The sequence below is a fragment of the Pseudopipra pipra genome, chromosome 6 (assembly GCF_036250125.1).
Source record: "Pseudopipra pipra isolate bDixPip1 chromosome 6, bDixPip1.hap1, whole genome shotgun sequence".
Taxonomy (NCBI): domain Eukaryota; kingdom Metazoa; phylum Chordata; class Aves; order Passeriformes; family Pipridae; genus Pseudopipra; species Pseudopipra pipra.
In genome coordinates, this window is record NC_087554.1 from 49528321 (window position 1) to 49549716 (window position 21396).

The window sequence follows — 21396 nt, forward strand, 5'->3', positions numbered from 1 at the left end:
TCCCACACCGCGTGCGTTGCTTGCCCTGTGTGACACATCCCGCAAGCTCGTTACCATGCCCAGATGCAGAGGTGTCTGCAATGTAAGTTGTGTGTCAGCACATGTTCTTTGTCCTTGAGACTTAAGCTGCTTATATTAAGCATATGTCTGTCTGCTTGCTTTGCCACGCTGCTGTGAGCTCATTACAGGCGGGACACAGATTTCAGTTTTATTGTTCATGCTTACCTGGAAATAAACTCCCACCACCTTCCCCACTTCTGATAACCTCTCTCAGCATCTGAAACACACCTAGATGAAGGTATGTGCCAGCAGTAAAAATGTCTCTGGCTGTTCCCACCGTTGCTGGTACCACTACTGCTACATTTTCTTCGAAGAAAGGTGTGTGTGGATACTGTCAGGATTAGCCACCATATCTGTAAGATCACTGTTTTCTGAATCAGAGAGTAACCAAAAATCCAAAGTAGTCAACATTCTATTAGAACAATAAAACCACTTAGGTAAACCGAACTACTTGAACCCTCTAAAAGAACTATATATGAGAAGGTCTGAGAAAAGAGTTTCATGCAGAGGCCAAAAATCTGATGAAGTCACATGGTAGAAAATATTCAGCAAACTGAAAGCCACATCTCTGTTCATTCTTGGTTGGTAAAGGCAAGCTATGACTGATTACATCTCCTCCTGATTCTGCTGACAGTCCATTTCTGGAGGGAAGCCTTCCGCCCACTTGGCATCATGCTGTCCTCCATCTCTGTAATTAACTCGCCTGAATGCAGCAGACCTCCCTAACTACCACTTGGCATAGCATCCCATAGTGCTGAGCAGCTTACCAAGAAGCTAGGGGAATAAACAACCTCTAATATATTTGCCCATGCTGTAGACTCTTTTCCTACTGATTGCAGCCAAAAAAATGGAGGAGAAACACAGTTGGGCTCATGGACAGTATCATGTACCCCTTGGGGTTTTAACCATCTTAGTTATTTATATGGTCTCCAGTATTGTAGTATACAAGAGAATCACAACCATTGACTTCCATATCTGCATAGTACCAGAGTAAGATCAAGGAATTTTTATAATTGTAGTTTCACACTGTCAGGGTTATGCTTGTATCTGTTCAAGGGGGACTATGTCCTGTAAATGTGATGTCTTTGCAAGCTTTTGTTGCTGTTGTCAAGAGAGATCATAAAACTGACTGGCAGGCAGAGCTCAGCCTCTTTCAGCTATTGCTTACTACAGCCTTTCCATCTTCTATTTATGTCTCTCTTCTTGCTCCTGCCCTAACCAGCTTTCCATTCCTTGCTCTTAGGAACCATTATATGGAACACTACATACAGTGTTCAGCTTAGTTTTATTTTACTCTGGTTTTATGTAGAATTTGGGTAAATACGTTTATATTGCCTGCCTGAGCATATAAGGCTTTATGTCTATGACCTCTGTGCTAAAATATTTTTTACTCATGGATCTGTATCTCATTTGAGTCCTTATAGATGCTGCAACTACAGGAAAGGCTTCATTTGTCTGAGCCACAAAAGTCAAGCAACCAGTAGACACAAACCTATAGAAAACTAAACTGCAGTAGTTTTAAAGCATGGAATTGTTAATTTAAATGTATCTGTTAGGTGAAGTGGTTGCAGATGAGGTTCTTAAATATGAACAGTCCGTGACAGCCCCAGCCTCTCTATAATATTCATGATTTATAATATCATTGTTACAATTTTAGCAATGGCTCGCTGAGAGCAGCATAGGAATAAGAACCAGTTAAAGTTAAATAAGTAAGATTCAGGTCATAGAGCTTTTAGACTAAGGGGGAGTAGTACGCCAGCTTGGTTTTCAGGTGGCAAGAACCAGTTATGAATTTGTTCCCAAAGTTCTGTAAGTAGGTAAAAAACACCCATTCAATTCTCCAACAAACCTGGCTCATAATCAGGTAGCGAAAATGACAAGGAAAGGAAAAGAAGTCTTGCAGGCTGAATGTTTGGTTCATTAGTGGTCTTTTTTAATATTCTAATACGATTAACTGGAATGTAGTCAAAATGGATGGTTAGATTGAAGTGCCAAGATCTTGCTGTGCAATAGTCATCCTTTCAGTAGCTAAAATAAACCTTCTTTCTTATGACTCAGAGGCAAACAGTGTGTTGGGTAACAACTTGGGGAGACATCTGGCAGGTTGGAAGTGAGGAAGGCTACCACGAGCTTTCTTTCGCTTTAGATTTTTTAAAGCATAGAGGTCACCCCTTGAGTGCAGCACATTGTCACTGTCTTCGAGGATTGTGTGGTCTCACGGGCTAGACAGCTTGGAAGCACACCAAAAGTAAACTGGCTAGCTCCTGCCACCTGGGACCTTGGTGCAGAAGACAGGTTATAAAACACTGAGTTACAAACCTCGCTGCAGAGGAGTGAGAATTGGAAGCTAATTGCATTTACATGCAGGTAATATGTTTTCTGAGATGAGAGGATAGGAAATTCAGACTGTCTGACAAACACCCCCAGAGCATGTGCACACACATCTCTTCCCTGATCGCTTAATTATAATCCTCACCCCACGCTCTCAGAAATAAATTGATGTTCCAATTTTATCAGGATTGAGATATGTTTGGTCTGATCAATTCAAAATAATCTCTTGATGTCCTAATGAACAAAATCTTATATATGCCCTAAATATTGTAAAATATCCTCTCCTCTTTAGATCAAACAACGTGCAGAATGAGATACTGTCTGAGCCACACAACACCGTGCAGTAGCTCTGCTCATAAGCAATGGTGTAATACTTATTCATGTTTTTGCAGGAGCTTCCGTAAAATACTTACCAATGGTAATCACTGTACGTACACGTTGCATTTTATCTCCAAATTCGAGTGTTAGTAGGAAAAATTGATTATGTGCCAGCACTTATTAAGAATCAAACCAACTCTAATGTCTATTGCAGTTCATTTACCCTTCATTTGCACTAGGAAGCTCAAGCTTTGAAATGCCCTTTTGATGATATATATCAGAGTTTATTGAAAAGAAAATACACTTGGAAAAAAACCCTGACCATTTCACTTCCATTGCTTCATTTTGTGTCCATCATTCATTTCTTAGACTTTTGGATGTTTCTTTTGATTTTCAGTCCAAATGTGTACTATTTGTTATTATTAATTATGTATTTGTATTGCTGTATTGTGTGCAGGGTCTAATCAAATCCAGGGTCTGCTGTGATGGATGGTTTGCCAAACTCAGATTACAATACACGGTCTAGAGAATTTACCAATTAACTGGAAGGTGTGATCATGCAAGGTACCTCCTGCAAACCAGTGAGAAAATCAGATGTGTGTAATTTTCGGTGAGAGTTGGGGTCATATCACATGTTGCAGAAGGTGCCTACTACAGAAATAATGTCAGCTGCATTAATTGGAGAATGTGATTCTGTTTTGCTGGAACAACACTTTTTTATTCATGACCTTTTGAAGTCCGACTTTCTGATGTTATGGATCAAATCCTTAAAGTCGAATTTACCCTGTTAATTTTTTTTTTTTTTTGAGTGTGTGTGTTTCAGTTCAATTTCATGGAACTCAAAGCAGTAAATCATGGCTAAAGAAGAGCTTAGAATACTTTAGAGTATCATTTCTTTATTGGTAACTGATCCACAATAACTGAATCCTCAAGGGCTGAAAAATAGATTTAAGACTGATGCTTCTTATGCTAAACAGGATTCATTTTTGTCAGTGATATTGATGAGATTCTGCAAATATATAGACCTGGACTATTACTAGCTCTCTAATGTTACTTGGTTTTTGTTGTCTTTCTTATTATCTGAGCTTTTATCAGTTTCTAAACCTACTTTAAAATTTTGTAGAAGAAGGTTATTTGCCATAAAAACATTGCTCATTATACATCAGCTGAGAGACCCTCAAAGAATAGACTGAAGTTGATATGCAAGCCACAATAACTGGCTTTCTACAATCAGTGATAGCAGAGTGAGAGATGTGCTTCCTTGTGTGAAATGGGTGCTGTGGAAGCACAGCAATGGAAGCAATGCTCCTTCTGCCCTGATTTTCCTTGTTCCGTCAATCACCAGATCTTCATACAGAGATGAAGAGAGCCTGTGTTCTGGTAAGAGAGCTGAGGAAGAAGGGAAATGAGGGCAAAGGATTTTGTTTGCTGCTGGCAAGAGAGAAGGAGGCTGCTCTGGGGTACCTACAAATTGCCTACCAGCACGTGCTGGGGAAAGGGGAAGGGCACGCAGCCACCGTGTGTTTCTGGGGAGCCTGGTGAATTAGATGAGGTGAAATAGTTGCATCCAGCAGAAGCAAAGTGCAAACTATTATTTTGAAGGAGATGTTAAAGAGGCCCTGCCCCAAGCAGGTAGCAGAAGATACATGTACATCAGGGGCCTTTGAAGAAGCACAAGGAAAAGAAGTGACACTAGACTCCCGTGTTAAGATGGGGGGGCCTGGAGACAGATAGGGGTCTGTCTGTGGAACAGTCCGGCACCTCAAGAAATGAAGACAATGTGGGTGGTGATCTATGCCAGGAGATTATACCTTACAAAACTACTGGCCTGTGACGTCCGTGGGCTGACAGTGATGGGCAGCCCATGGCCATTACATTTAGACAAACCTACACCGGGAGGCACAAAATTAATTAGTTTGCCTGCATGACCTTTATGTAGATAACTTTTGCACATGCACAGGGAAAATCTCTCACTCTGATCACCAAGGCATATCCTAAAAGGAATGTTACTTGATTGTAAATCAAATTTCATTTGGATTAACCTTTAGTTGGGTCCTTAAAAGGGGATTGTTATGTGTACATAAAGGGGTTGTTTGTTGTTACTGTTGCTACAGTGTCACTGATGCTTTTGGTGAGGATATAATCACTCACCCTGTGGCTGCATTCCTTGGTAAATGCTCTTTGTAATTTGTCAGTGCAGAGAAAGATGCCAAAAACAAACCGCTGATGATGATGGCAATTGCTTGCCTTGGCTGTGTAAACCTGCACTGCTGGTCTTTTCCTATCACTCAGTACTTTATAAAATGATCCTTTTTTCTCCTGCTGTTTCTGTGTGCAATGTGCACAATATAAGAAGTTTGTGGAATGAGTGGTTACTCAATACACTGATCTCCCCTCACAGCTCAGTATGGCACTATGCCTACTTTGCTGCACACTTCAACCTACTTTAAATGCAGAGTTGATAACTTCCTACAGCCCTTTCTGTGCATGAGTGCTTCATAAACACCAATGAATTATCAAAAAACAGTTGTTATATTCACCCTGTAGATTACAATGTGAGACACAGAATTATTAAGATGGAGAATCTGCTTGTTGTGGAGCTCAGTTAAGGTACCTGGGCCCTTATGGGCACTTCCCAGTACTGCAGCACGTGCCATGCTCAGTGCATGTGTCCTGTTCAGTCCAGTTGCAGCTGTGAGTCTGCCCTCTTGCAAACTTGGCACCAGGATTTCAAGTCAAGCACTCAGAACAGGAAGATCAAACTGCTAACCACAACTTAGAAAAAGTTTAAGTAATGACTGATTATTACATTGTTAATCTTTGGCAGAGGCAAGTTTGGATTCCGAGGAGAGCACTTAGCTATGAGACAGTCCTTTCTCTGCCTGAAACGTCTTGTCTTGTGCCACCCGTGCCTTCCAAGTTCTACAGCATGCTGAGCAAAGGTCAACAGATGGACACTTTTTAAAAAAATGTACATTCCTGATTTATACCCAGAATAGGTCCATCCTATAAATTATCTATCTGGTTAGACCCTGATATGACCCAGTTGGATCTGGGTGTTGTAAAGTGCAGTTACTGATGTTAAAAACAGTTATCCATTGGAACCTAAATACGTTTTGATTACATAGCATCAGCCAAATTCACAGCACTGACTGGAATTTGTCTGTGTACTTAATGTATGGATAAACTAACTAACTCATTGGGAAGTTCATGCTAGAAAGATGATAGTAGATGATCAGTGGGAGGTACAAGAACTGATGTGTATATAAAACCTGTTCATAGAATCATAGAACTATAAGGAAAAGACCTTTAAGATCATCGAGTTCAACCATTAACCCAGCACTGCCAAGTCCATCACTAAGCCATGTTCCTAAGCACCACATCTACACATCTTTTAAATCCCTCTAGGGATGGTGACTCCACCACTGCCCTGAGCAGCCTGTTCCGGTGCTTCATGACCACTTCAGTGAAGAAATTTGCACACAGAATAATTTAGGTTGAAAAAGATGTCTAAGATCATAGAGTCGAACCCTTGACCAATCACCACCCTGTCAACCAGACCATCGCACTAAGTGCCACTTCTCGAACACCTCCAGGGATGGTGACCCCCCCACCTCCCTGAGCAGCACGTTCCAATGCTTAACAATCCTCTCTGTGAAGAAATTCTTCCTGAAATATGCTGAGCTGGAAGGGGCCCACACAGATTATTGGAGCCCAACTCCTGGCCCTGTACAGAACAGCCCTGAGAATCACACCATGTGCCTGAGCGTTGTCCAAATGCTACTTGAACTCTGGCAGACTTGGGGCTCTGAACACTTCTCTGGTTCTTTGTATTCAGATTGCTGAATGGTAATCCTCCTGAGATGTTGCTTGATCAACAGTGGACAAATCTTGTAATGTTATTACTGCTACTTCTTCTACTGTCTTAAGAAAGAAACTTGGATGATGAAGCTCTTATCAAGCTGAGTAGTGTCTGGACAAGACTGAGTGAGTATGGTTTCTGAAAGAGGTAGGGCTGGAAACAAGTTGAAGCAATCAGTCATTGTCAGTGAAAGAGCAATGAAGATATTGTTAGAAATCTTCAGATGCTGAACGTTTTTTAAGTGCCAAGTGAAAGCAACAGGCAGAGTAGTCAGTGGTGAGACTACTTGAAAGAAGTAGTCAACACGATGAAGATCTAACCTCCCTAAAGAGAGCTGAACGCTGTAATGGATTGCTCTCAATCAGCAAAAATTACCTTGTGTCAAATCTAAATATTCCTTACTGAAATTTAAGTTCACTACTTTTTGTTCTGTCAACAGCAGACACAGGAAACAGATTATTCTCTTAGCCTTTGCAACTACGTAGTTATTGGACAAGTCTGGAAGAGAGTCACCTTCTCCCCTACTTCTCTATTTAGACTAAACAATTCAAACTTCTTCAGCTTTTCTCTGGGGATATTTTGTGGTTCTTGGTCGTTCTTCTCACACTTCTTTGTTGTCTGTGCGATTAATTCACATCTTTCTTGACGTCCAGGTCCCAAACTGGAAGCCCAAATTGCAGCACAAGTTTTACCACTAGCATGTGCTCTACAGAACCTCACAGATGATGCTTTTGGGTGTATCTCCCAATCTCTTTGCACCTTCAGTTATTACTGGTCCCTTCAGGCTCTCTTCTGGCAGTATCCTTGGCACTCACATGGATGAAAAGCACGAGGAAATAACTGGTGGGATTTCCTCATCTCTTTCCAGGAGTTTGAAAACATGCTTCTTGGAACAGCAGTACAGAGTATTGTGAGGGTCTGCCCAGTTCAGGAGAGGTTGATGCTGCTTTTTGTCTCCTCCATGGAGGTCATGTGTCTCAGGTCTTTTGGAGAATGTGGCTTTCCTTCTTTCATCCTCAGTGCTAAATCCTTGCTTGCTGCCTGGACCCTGGCTCTTTGACTTCAAAAAAAGATGCCTTCTTGGAAGAGCAGCTTATTCACCCCCAGCTGCTGATGCTTCTAAAGACTACTTCAGCTTGCCAGTTTCCTTTTCTGCATCCTGACCTTAAAAAAGGGTTTGAGAAACAAAGTAAGTTAATTAGCAGCTCCTGTCCTGAGGTATTCTCAGACTATGCATGAAGACCCAAGTCCTGGAAAGGAAGAAGCTATGATGCATTGACTGAGGATTTTTTGCCTTTTTAGACTGAGAGCTGCATGAGAGTCCAGTGTTGGCTGTACCACAGCTGGGACTGACCTGTTTTGCTTCCTGACAGTAGTGGTGCTGATGGTGCCAGGGGAATCTGCAATTCCACACCAAACCACAAAGCATTTCAGAGGTAAATGAGATGTTATTAACAGATTTTAGTTTAGAAGTCACAGTTAATGAAAACCTATGACTACTATTGCAAGATCTGAGATTATATTAAGAGTGGTAGCAGTTTCCTGTTAGGAGAGAAAAAAGAGGAAAAGCGCATGGAAAATCACACAAATATTGACACTCAGATTCTGATGAGTCTTTTAACTGTGAAGGTAGGATCTGAGGAGGTCATGTATGAAGTTTTATATGCTGTAGTGGGGTCCTATTATTTTCATGGGATAACTGCTGGAGATGAGGGACTGTATCCCTAAGACACCACAAATGAGGATAAAAATTTGCTGTACCAGGCTGCCATATATATAGAATGCATAGTACACATATGTCCCATGTAAAGCATTTGAGTTAACAGGAGGAGTTACAGCAATTACCTGAATGAGATGGTTGCCCTGGAAGTCCCTTTTAAATAGAAGTAGGTTTAAGCTGTATCAGATGTAGTTCTGTGTTGGCTGACAATTCAAGGGTTTTTGGATGCAGAGTCTAGGTGCAGATCCTAACAGATAAAGTCAACCCTGAATGCAGTAAACTGAAATTGATAGCATATCACAGTGGTTTAAATTAATAATGTGCTGAAAGTCTGGTTTTGCTTATGTTTCAAGCTTTTGACTGTGCCTCTATTTTTGCCTTTGAAGTTAACATTCATTGCACACTGATCTTTGTTTTCTCCCAAGCACTTTCATCCTCTGCCTCAAGCCATCCCATGTACATGGGAGGAGATCTGTTCAAAAGATTTTTTTCCAAATCCCTCCTTAAAATTAATTTTTACAATGAATCTTATGAGTAATGATATGCTGCTACTGTTTACTGTGCTGCATATGGCATTCACCTTGTTACTCTTCGCTTTTCCCACCAAATGTACATTTATTTTTGGCTTAAGCTCTGCCCTTTCAAAATAAAGGAGCCTAATGTGCCAGAAGGTGTTACCTTGGTAAGACCAGTTTTGCTTCTATACACCTTTGCAGCTGTCTGGTGATGTCAAAGCAGAAGCTGCCTATGAAAGTGGTATCTCAGGATATAGACAGGCTTCTGAGGCTTTGCTGGGACAGTGACTCCACCAGTTCCTTTTGTGATACTGCAGAACAAAAATGAATGCATGACAGATCCTGATGATTTTCCCCCTTGGTGTCCGATTCTCTCTGTACTTCACTTTCTAAAGAGTTGTTTTATTTGACCTATTTAGACTATAACGTAGCTCATGCAGTAGTTTGCATGTTGCTATATGGATAGCATGTAGCCTTGTGGCATAACATCTATTGGCAGTCCATACCCTGCTGAATTAAACCTGTGCTCTGGAGAGACCAACCCAGGATTAGGCATTGTGAGCAAGTCTTAGAGCAGCAAGTCGTGGAGCTCATGCAGCCGAGCTGTTATGTCCACACATCACTGCTTGGGGATATTAACCTGACTCCAAGAGTAGTACAGAAATTTATCATGATGTTGAGCATTTCTTGCTGCATGCCAGAGACATGCCCTTAGATTCCTGCAATCAGTATTCACTTTCAGTCTGTAATTCTTTGTGAACAAACTTTGGAGATAAAATGAGTGTTGCAGGCAGAAAAAAAAAAAGATGTGAAAGACCAACCACTGAAACAAATGAGCTGGCTCTGGATAGCACCCAGGATTACAGCATCCTCCATAGTTGAATGTGGAAATTACTTCATGATGCCTGCCCACAACAGAACAAAAAACCAAAAGGTTATGTGTTCTTGAGACCCAATGAAAAAAGAAACAATACCTGTGGTGATTTTAAAAGTAGGCACGGTTCATTTATCCAAATTGGACGAATGGGGGTATTGACCAGCTTGCTTTTGGAAGCCTCCAGCTGATCACAACTGGCCACTGGGATTAGTTTTGTGTCCTGTCCAAAATCCATGGATTGTCTCCTCCCTGTGTCTGGGTTGGCATGGTGCCACTGTCTTCAGTTGTACAGTGCCAGCTAATACCAGCTGAGACTCCAGACTATGATTTGCTTATTCATCAGATTCCAAGGGGAAAATATAAATAGTATTTAGCTCTCTTACTGCTCCCTACAGAAAAAAATAAGGAGTCTCATCTTCATTTAAACAGAAGGAAAAAGCCACTGTTAAATACTGTTAAAGTATTAAAATTTTACTGTCTCAAGGAAAAGGGCAAAAATCTGATATTGTCCCACTAAAATTGATAGAAACACTATCCCTGACTGGTGAACGTAGGATGAATCCCCAAATTATCATAAGGGCCCTTTATGGAAGTAGAATAGTTTTCAGAGGAATTCAGTATTTCATTGCTTCTATCAGTGTTAGCAATATATTGATTATTTTTGTGATTGTAAATAAAGGCAGCAGCCAGTTTGGGTCCTTACCCGCATAGAGAAATATCTGTTAAAAGAATTTGCAAAATGCTCAGCCTTTCTCAAAACAGTTGCTTTGTTCTGGATCAGATGTGGCCAGAAACAGAAAGCAGCATCCTCTACCACTGCCCCTTCCCTGCCTGGAACTCTCCATTCAGTCTCTGGCGGGTCAGTCTGCCTGCCACCCCCCCAGCACACCCAAGAGCAGTCAGCCTGACAGCACTGCACTGTTCAGAGGCTCAGACTTTGGACTGGGGCTTTGCTGGCATTTAGCTGAGACAGAACTGCAGGAGGAATCCTAGCCTAGAGTCATATTAAGTAATCCTTCTATTCCAGCTCTTACTCCAGGTGACTGTTGTTTGAGCTTACAGAACAAAAATGTTGTATACTGTATAAACCAGCCAAAGGCATAGCAGGGAATATCCTTTGTTCCAGGTTTCAACCACGTTTTAAGTTGCTTTTCATGCTTTTTACTTAGGTGGATAGAAACCTTATCCTTGAGGAGAACAAGACCAGGGCAGAGTCACTGCACACCCAAGCAGCTGTAGGTAACTGAGCCTGCCTGGTGTTGCGCAATGATTTAGTGCCATCTACAGTGTGAAATGGGTCTTGGAGACCGAGGGGTGTCAGAAGTTTAAATTACACAAAAAGCAAAACAGCATGCACAAAAAATTGCCTTACAATTTAAGAACAAATAAAGACATGATTAAAAGCCAGAAGAAATTAAATTAAATGCTTGCTGTATATTAAAACAGGAATAGAAGGTTTAATGTTGCTTAATTTGTGCTTTTGAATATGCTTGATTCCAACATAGATTGATGTATTCCTATGTTATTGGACTTTTTTTTCCTCAACTCATTTATTTTTGCTGTTGTTGATCTAACTGAGCTTGAAGTAAAGGACAAAATGTCACCTAGTGCCCTTCTTAATAACTTTTATGCAATAGGATACCACACCTGCTCTGAGTCCTTTGGTGTCATTGGTACTACTTACCCAGACTTAAGGAGAGAATCAGGACTCTGTAAAGTCAATTCCATATTGTGGAGCCTTCCTTGTTAGTGCAGTTATTGAAAACCTAGGAACACGTCATCCTTTTGCAGAACTGTGCTCTTGTCCAAAGCACATGAGCATTTGATTGTGCTTAACTTATCCACCTAGGAAGTTCTTTCCATTACATCTTCTCTGTGCTCTATTCAGGCAGTAAATCAAAAGGGTGGGTTTTTTTACCCACATGATGATAAACTAAACGATTTACTTCTTTCTCCCCTTGTACAGTCTCGCAGTGAGAGGGCTGAGCCTGATTGCTCTTTAGCCTTTATATGTCATAAATAAAATTTGGGATTGAGAATGAGTTTCTGCCAACTGGATGTGGACTCATCCTAAACTCTTACGCAAACTGGCAGTCAGGCTCAGAATCATTGCAAGAGCAGCTTCCCAATTTCTGCAGTACCTGAGGGCCTAAATGGAACCTCTAACAACGATCTCTTGAGTGACACCAATAGAGAATGACTTCTCCATTTGCCATTATTGATATTTCTAAAATTAAATGGATTTGAGAATAGGAACTGAAGAAGCAGGCTCTGATATCAAGGTCTCTCACAACCTTCCTTACTGCTCTCTCCTTCCCTCTTTGCTTGTATTCCTCAGCATTTATATGTCTTTGCCATTAGATCCATTGTTTTGTTGTGTCAGTGATATTATATTTACTGTTCCTAGGGCAATACACTGACAAATTCAAGAACATACTTTCTCCTTTTTTATACACACTATGCAGAGCAGGCTTATTAAATGTTGAAACAATACTTGCAGGAATCTAATGTACATGCCTTCCTTTCCAGCGTGGGAGATGAATTCATTGGAGACTGGAGCTGAGAGGAAGGACAGTATTAATATTTTCTTTCCTTGAGAGAAAAAAACAGTTGTAGAATTATGGACAAGAAATTTGTTATGTCTGTGTTTAAGGACATAAGAATTAATCAGCAGCTTTTCTTAAAAGAAGGATAATGTTAAAGTACCTGCCTTCACTTACTGTGTAAATGCTCGAGGCAGAACACAGTCTATAACTAGCTTGTAAATGGTTTGTTTATTCAAAATGCAATGATGACTTCAGTGTTATTAAGCCTGCTTGGGCAATGCTCTTGAGCAACACGTATTCTGGATTATAAACATGCAGCATCTGATTCCAGCTTTTGGTTCTTCTCTCTGATATACTGTTGTAATTCAGGAGAAACTGCACTCAAGGTAATGAGCTTTTCCACTTCAAAACGGGAGCAGAGCTCAGCTCTGCCGTCCCCAGGTGGCAGTGTGCGCCCTGTATAGACAGAGAAGCCCAGGTCTTGGCTCGGAGAGACCCAGGTTACCCTGTGTGGTGTTGGGGGGGGGGGGTGGGTGGATTCACTCTGGCCAAGTTCCATTGCTGCATTCAAAAAAACCCACTTCTAGTATTTTCTTCCAAAAGTGCCTCCAAAAGCCTGTGCAGCTTAACCGAGTGTTCCAGTAAGGTTCAGAATGAAAAGGTCATGAATTTATGTTAAAACACATCTAGATGGTGTCTGTGCTAGAAACAGACATTGGAATAATTTCTATTTGCAAATTGCAAAGGCTGTTCTTCTATATCTGAAGAAGCAGCTCAGAGCAGAATCAGCACCAAATCCTCTGTATTCCACTATACTTACTATTGATCTGCAATTTATGGAAAAATAGAATATTACTGATAATCAGGCACATTTATAAATATCAAATGTATTTAATTTTATTGAAGACAGTTTTTTTCAATGTGTCCAAGTAGTACAAATAGAATTTATTTTCTTTCAAGTATGAAACTTATGGAGGGAAAGTTACAATGTTAGAAATCTCTCATTAAAAGAAAATAAACCCCAACCTTCCAAAAAACTCAAGGTAATTTTGCTTACTCTATTTTCAAATTAGAGACTTATATTTCACTGTAATTCTACAAGTTAAATACCACCATGAGGATGTCCTAAATTTATATTGCTGTAAGACCTCTGTTTTGAATTTCTCTGTATTTTGATGCATCTCTAATCTTTTATGACAGTGATAGTTCAGAAACTCATTCACTCTGACTGAAATGTTTTCCTCCGTGAAAAAGCAAAGATGATCACAAATATTCTTTCAAAGATAACATCAAGGAGTTTATTAATGGGAGTATTATTATAGATAGACCAGGAAAAAAAAAGAAAAAAGAGTGGTTAAAAATTCTTACTCCAATAATGTCATTGGAGTAATTTTATCAGGACTGAAAAAACTGCAGATCTGTAGATTAGTGATAATGAGTGTTAATTTTCAGAGAAGTTTCAACATGTGTTGTAGTTCTGTATGTTCCATTCTCTTTAAAATAAGGATGTCAATGTCTGTGTCCAGGGACAGTTAATGGTTCTCTGTGCAGCAGGCTTGGTTCTCTCAGGTGATATTCCAAAGCCAAGTACCATGGAAAATATGGCCCAGCATTAACTTCCTGCACACTCGACTCACCTTTTTAAATAAAATCAACGAGTGGTCTCATGCAGACATCAAACTGCTGAAACAGCCTTACACTGTTATCTACAATGTTGCCCAAAAGCAGATGAGGGAGAAGATGAGCTACAACATCATGGGGTCGGTGCTGTCTCTGTATGTTAATTGAAAGTGCTTTGCTCTGGCACTGATGGGGATGTTCTAACCTGTATCACTGTACCAGTGGCTACAGAACCTGCCCTCTCAGCTAAGGTGTGAGGAAATGGTACTAGCTAATGAACATATCAGAAGGAACCTTAGCAATTCAAAATTAAATTATTCCAGTGATAGCAGTCTAAAGAGTAAATACTCTTAAAAGCAGGGCTCTGAAAGAGTGAAAGAGCAAGGAACCATCCTGTGGGATCAGGTATGTTGGGAAAAATGCAGAATGCATTTTTATGGTAGCAGAGAAGAAGAAAGTTGCTATATAAACTGTGCCAGGAGAGCTTTGAAGTCCTCTTGCCACACTGAAGGGACCAATAACAAACCTAGGAACAGCAAAAGGCTTTTAAAATCTAAACTTTATGTGAGAAAACTCCTAGTGTTTACAAGTGGTGTATAAGTACTGTCTGGGGGGCTGGGAATGCGAGTATAGAGGAGGCTGGAGCACACTCAGCACCCCCAGGCACTAAATGAGACAGACTGAGTGAGGAATGAAAGGGCCAGTGCTGAGCCAAGAACAGCTGAGCCTTTTTGGGGACACTTTGACAAACACTGTTCACTGCCATGTGAAAATACGTAGACTGTAAATGCCAGGGTGCAGCACTATTCTGAGCAGAGGGCTATGGTAATGGGGAAGAGTGGTTTGGGTTTATAGCTCAGTAGTTGGAAGGTTTACTAGAAAAATAAGATTATGGCTCCTTTTCTAGTAAATGTTCAGAAAGCTGGAAAATAACTGCCAAGCTTGGGAAGAAAAATGAGAGCCACTGTTGCTATTGTAGGACACTGTTTGATTTAATTTTAATACAGGAATTAATGCTAGTGGGGTCTGAGCAGGAGATAGCTGGAAGATGAAAGCAGAATCTCAGTATAACTTTATGGAGTTTTCAATCCTCACAACTGTAAAGAAATGTAGAAAGCATGAAACACAAAAGCTAAATATCTGAAAACAAGTAGTAGAATTCAAAACCTGTTATTTTAAAGTATCATATATCTAGGACAATCTCTTGGTGTTAGAGGGTCTGTCTCAGGAAGTTTGATTGCTTAGGGTTATCTACTGCATACTTAGCTGCTACTGCCACAGCTGATGAATGCAAATCAGTCTTTTGCTGTCTAATTACTTTAGAAACATCTCTCAGACGTATTTATTTCTGGAAAAATTCTGTATTTGTTACAGATAGGTAGGATATTTAGTGTTTGGGGAGAATTTACAGGAAAAAATCCTTGTTGTCTCTTCCTCCATAAAATCAAGCAGGTAAATTTACCAAGATAACAAATCTACAGCTCTGGCAAAATACATGCCAGATATGTCTGTTTCATCACTGATCCACTATTGTTTGTTTGTGTAGACTGCTAACTCTGCTCTTTACACCTTGGTAACATATTCTGCACATTGTCAAAAAAGCCTCAAGATGAGGCTCTCCCCACCATCATTGTTTTACAGGCTGTCTTGGAAGTGAGCTTCAAGTATGTACTCTGATGAGAAGCCTAGAGAAGGATGACATGGTTATCTGATTCAGTCTTTGGTAATTAAAGGCAGGAGAAAATACAGAAGAAATTAATAAAATGTATTTAGAAATGAGTAGGGAATCTAATAAGTTGCATGTTTACTGCAGCTGAGTGAAAATCTTCATGTCTGCGTGTAACAAGCCCAGATTTCATCTATCAAAAACGTCCATGCTGGAAATGGCACAGTCTGTAGCTGAGGGGAGGATTATTTACTTTCCTGCCTCTTCACCTCCAAGTGCACAAGTAACACATTTTATATAGATATGTGCAGACTGTCAAATGTCTGATTGCTATGGGTGAAAGCTGACTAGCTATAAACCAGCACCAGTTTGCAAGATGAATTCCTTAATTAGCATGGTGCTGGTCCTGGGCTAATAGCTTCTAAGCGTGGGCTTAGTGCCATGACACTGAAGCTCACCAGCATCCATCCAGTTCTGCCTGCAGAGGAGTAGATATATCCCTCCCTGTACCTGCCCATTTACTTTTGTTCTTAAATAGTCTCCTACCAGGAATGCTGATAACATTTTTCTGCCTTTGCCTGTTACCCTGTCACACATTTGGCTTTGATGCTGAACCCAGGCAGGTGACTCGACATTTCCCTGCTGTGGATGGCTGCTCTCTCAGCCATCACAGCTGCATCACAGCTTCACCTGGATTAGTGATGTTTTGGGTAGGATGTGCAGGAAGGAGATATTCTCTGCAGCGGGAGCAGGGAATTATTTTATTTGAGGTACTGGTCATTTATGGGTCAGATTGTTTTTTGAATTAAGGTGGTATGTGAACTGCAAATGGGAATTCCAGAGAGTGTGTCATTGGGGTGCAAACAATTTGTGTGAAAAGACATATGCATATGAATATGGGGGAAAAAAGCTCTAGTAGACGGGAGGAGAGGCAGCTTTCTCCATTTTGCCTCACAGCATCATCAGCAGAGACAGACTCCTCCCACCCACTGGGCTCATCAGTGTAACTCAGTGGGAGGTGGCTGCATCAAGCCAAGGTGCTCCTTTCCCAGTAAGTGGGCAGATACATACACTCCTGCTGGTGATGACCCAGGGAGAGCAGCTACCCAGTATACTTCAGGTTGTGTTGGTGCATCTTGCATCCAACTTAAAAATTAAGGGACTTGACTGTCAAGCAGATGGACTCCTTGCCTTCATTGAAAAGAATTCAGCATTCTACAGGCTTTGAGCAATAGAAAATAACAAAGGACTGGGAAACTCCTGGCAGCAGTAGTTACCGGCTGGTCAGGATACCCCAGCTCTCCCCTCACCAGGATTAACTAATGGGCCCTATAATGCACCACGGATCCCGACTCTTCCAGTTCAGGTCTGCCAGTTGGAGAAGCTGCTGGATCCACAGCTCCCCACCTGAGGAAAAAGTGGGACTAGTGGTGAGTTCTGTCTTTGAGCCCTCACTTTTTCTTTTCCTCATGCAAATCCATCTTCTTAGAGGAGCTTTCTCTTGCTGTTCTTTTCCACATAGAAAATATATGTTTTATTCATCCCAACTAGAAACCAGCTCTCCCCAGGAACTCCCCTCAAAGAAGTTCCTCTCCTCCCACCTCCTAGATGGCAAGCTTGTGCTTGAGAGGAAGGGAATGCTGTCACAGCATCCTAGAGAGACATGCATCACAAAACCCCATTTCTGTGGGGTGCCTTTTATAAGCTTTATTATAGTCCCCAGCACAAATACTCTAATATGTGATTATAGAAGACTAAGTAAAATTAGTTAACTAAATTAAGCAGCAACTCTCTTCCCTATTATATCAACTCCCAGTGTTAGTAGATACTCAAAGCTCTTGTATATGATTAGTGGTAAGCTGCACTACTGTAACTATTAAGCAAATAATACTGTTCTATAAAGATTTTGTTAATAAAAAGTTCAAGAAATAGGCACAAAATATACTGAATCTGTAGGAAAAAATAAAAAAATTTTCATGTCTTTTAATGTGCCTTTTATGCTTTTACATGTGTCTTGCATAAGAATATTCGTGCATGGCATGGACTAAGGTACTTTTCTTTCCAACTGCCACAGTTTACTAGTCCGTCTAGTCTGAACATGTAAAATATTCCTCTCTGGAATATTTTTCCATTAGAATCTGCCACATCTCTGGAATTATGGCTGCAGAAATTCAATAATATCAAATAATTTGTTTGGCAATAGACAGCTTATTCGGAGAGCATTTCAGTTTTTTTAGCTTTATTTAACCTTATTTCCTTTCATTTAGGAGACAATCATTGGATTCTCAGCATTTTCACTGGCAGTTCTTGGACCAGCTGGATGGTTCCTGTGCCACCTTCCAAGCTATAAAAAGAAATAGAAAACATCCCTTCAGAATTAAGATCTGAAGGCTGCAATAAACTGTAATGCTCCAAACTTGGATTCTCTTGAAAGCCCTGATACAGCATATGGCTAACTAAAGTCCCAGTTCACACACTATTATCCATCCTGTATGCCAGGTCCCAGGTCACAAAGCTTTTGAAGATTTTGTAGAACTGGACCCAGAAATTAAATGGTGTAGGAATGCAAAATAGTGGCAGGTCTACTCTGCCATCCCCTGCTGCATTGAACCAGTCTGTGTGTACCAGTCTGAATCTGTCATCAAGTACTGCGGGAAATGGAAGATCGGCAAGGAGGATTGTAAACACGCTTGAGTGACCTGTAGTTTGGGTCTCAAAAAAAACATATATCGTACTAATTGTTGTTTGACCTTGTGTGTTAGACAAGTAAAACTTCTGTGTCTAGGCCTGTGATAGCCTTAGAGGCACCCTATCGAACATGCTTGAGATTCTTGCCTAGCTGTGGGCAAGGTTAAAGCACAGTGGTAAATTATGCTTGTGCAAATCCCTGAAATACAGGAGAAAAAAGCAGGTTGAGTGATCCTATAGCATGGATCAAGCTTCACAGTGCCTGTGTTCTCGCTTGTGTGTCTCTTCTGACTGCTGCTTCAGTGATCCCTAGTTGGCGAGGTAACAAAAGTGAATTTACTCTTTGCATTTAATCTGTGGTTTTGTGGTTGTTCCTGTGTCCTGCCTGTGTCAGCTCTTACTGGTACTGTCAAAGCTTTAAACTAAATAAATGGGAGAAAATACAGAAAAAAATATTTTTATAGTCATCTCAGACAAAAATTCGGAGAGTTTAAGATTTTCTCCAAAGTTTCTCTTTAATCTTTACACATGTTCTTTTGGTGTGTTCCCCCACCCCATCTACTCTTCCACAAGAATAAATGTTTTTCTGCAGGTCATGATTGTTAGATACTTCACTTTATTTTCAATCTCTAGATTAAAATTTATGACATTTGAGATATTTTCCCATGATTGCTATTTATAATAAATGCTATGATAAATACTTTGAAGTCTAGACTATATTTGAGAAAAGTACAATAAATAATACTTGTTATGCCACATTACATGTGTTATGAAGGAATGTCTTTAATAATTTCATGTCTGTCTTGCAAACAAATACAGAATATTAACCTATCTCACTTTGTGTTTCCCACCAAGGCTCTAGTCTCTGATAGCCCACCCTTCATTTCATCTTACATAGCTCCTGGACTCCTATGTGGAGCAAACCAATTTGGAGGAGAGGCTAGCTGGCTCAACTGGCTCCTAGGGAGGCAGTCTTCAAGCACACAAGGAAGATCAGTCAGCTGTGGCTGTTACTGAGCCAGGGACTTGATGTGGCACGAGTCCCAAACACGGTACACATGTGGTAAAACACCTTAGCAGCGTTGAACATCACATGCTTTCTCCTCACTTCCTTCATGAAAGCCTCATGCCTTCTTTTGCTCTCTGTCACTGTTTTTGCCCAGCAGAGACCTTTTACAATTATTTTCACTTCGGTGTAGAAATACTAAAGCAAAATAAATACTATGCTCTGGGTTTCTTGGCTTCCATGTTCATGTTTTTGCCTTTGGGCCATGACACTGTGATAGGTTTAAGAATGCAGTATTTTGACACTTGTAATTCTGGTTTCATTATTACCATTACAGTGTGCTTTTACGTTAGCTATGTAGGTAGGTGGTCTAGTTTATAATATAGTTCTGCACAAGTCTGACATTAATGGTAAGAAACAAATCCAGTTTACTGGGGGGAGATCTAATTCAGCCAAGGTGGTGCTAATTTTCACAAACATGGCGTGGTAGCTGTCACAAAGACTGTCTCTCTTAGAGCAGTAAATCCAATCTCTGATTTTTTAATAGACCGAGTACATGCTTATCAGGTTTGTGCTAGTTCTCTATGCAGGTCACTATGTATTTCTCAAAAGTCCACTGCTATGGCAACAAATTAAGTATTTTGTTCACTTAGAGGCTAATGACATTACTCTAAAAGGGAAATTGAGGGCATTTATCAGAGATTTTTACAGTGACAGATACTGACAAATGTCATAATAAAGCTAACATCCACAGACTTAGTTGAAGTAATTATCAGAATAAGAAGAAAATTGTAGTTTTGTAAATATAACCAAATAACCACTGTATTTCTTAACAATGTTTTCTTTTCCTGAAGTCTTAATTATTCTAAATTGGGGAAAGAGAGAACAAATATTAACATGGCAAACTGGCTACTCTGTTGGGAACACAGTACTAGCAATACACACAGAGCCCTTTACTGCTCCATGCCTCATTTTAAATCAAACCAAGCCAGTGATGACTGAAATGAATTTGTCACATGCCAGATGGCATAACTGATAAGGGTTGGTGGCTTCAGCCAAGCTTCTACTCACATCATGATCACTTCTGCCATTACTGCCAACTATTCTATTCTAATTCTCTACCCTGCCCTAATTTCTATCTTACTATACTCTACACCTTCCTTCTCAGAATATTTCCTTTCCTGTCCTCTCACAGCAGGAGATCTCGTTGATTTTTTTCTGTAGATAGTGCTGTGTGGTAGTACCATCGAAGGCCTAATAGGAAGTTTTCCTCGCGTTTTTAAGTCTCAGGACGGAGGCTGAGACTGGATATCTTCCCGTCAGAAGAAATTATTTTCCTGCACAAGATTATACAAGCTGTCAGGATACTGTGTTATTTTTGTGCGTAGACATAATTTTATGTGAACAAGAAGAGGTGCTTTTCCTGTTCACTGTCCTTTGGCTGATGCCGGTTAACCCAGGTGTCTGAGCCCTGAGGAACAGCTCCAGCAATCATCCTGTGTCGACCATGATACATGCTGTAGCCTATTTGAGTTGAGCCTAACTGTCTAGTTTAATCCTAGACAGACTTTTCCCTCAAGCAATTATCTATTTTACAATCATTCATGAGGATTAATGCTTACAGAGAGCAAAGATTTAGAGATAAATTAAATTTCATGGGGTCTAACTATTTCTGTCAAATACGCATGTCTGAGCCTGAGGGACTCTATCTGCTGTTTGAATCTGACAGAGAGGAGGTTCGTCCCTACACAGGACCTATACAGTCTCCAGTCCTGTACCAAGTCCCCTGCATCAGCATTGGTTTAGCCTAGTAAATACCCAAAAAGCACCATGTGGATTGAAAAGTCCTGAGGGCCAGAGAAGTTTGCCTTCTGCTCCAGTTGACTCTGTGTTTGACTTTTCTTACTGGGATTACCACTGGCTCATCAAGCAGACTCTGCTCTCCCTTGACTCCCTCCATGCCACAGCCTTTAATTCAGATAGGCTTGTAGTGATTACTTTTCAAACATGTCCCCACCTCTACTGTGGTTTTTAATTCCCTATCACCATGCAGTTATTGATAACTTCCTGCCAAAAAATGAGGACGCTTCAAAAAATCAAGACATTGGCTTAAAATAAATGAAATTGGAAGTTGGCTGGTTTTGTTTTGTGTTGTTTTATAAAACTTCCAAAGCATTTAGGCCCTTG

The 21396-nt window shown here is 40.5% G+C and overlaps 1 long non-coding RNA gene across 1 annotated transcript; it reads left to right on the top strand.

The window, feature by feature from the left end:
• The first annotated feature begins 92 nt into the window (after positions 1-92).
• On the top strand, positions 93-18903 carry LOC135416187 (uncharacterized). Its single transcript, XR_010431477.1, has 2 exons — positions 93-16945; positions 17783-18903. It is a non-coding gene; the product is annotated as an uncharacterized LOC135416187 (long non-coding RNA).
• Positions 18904-21396: the final 2493 nt, after the last annotated feature.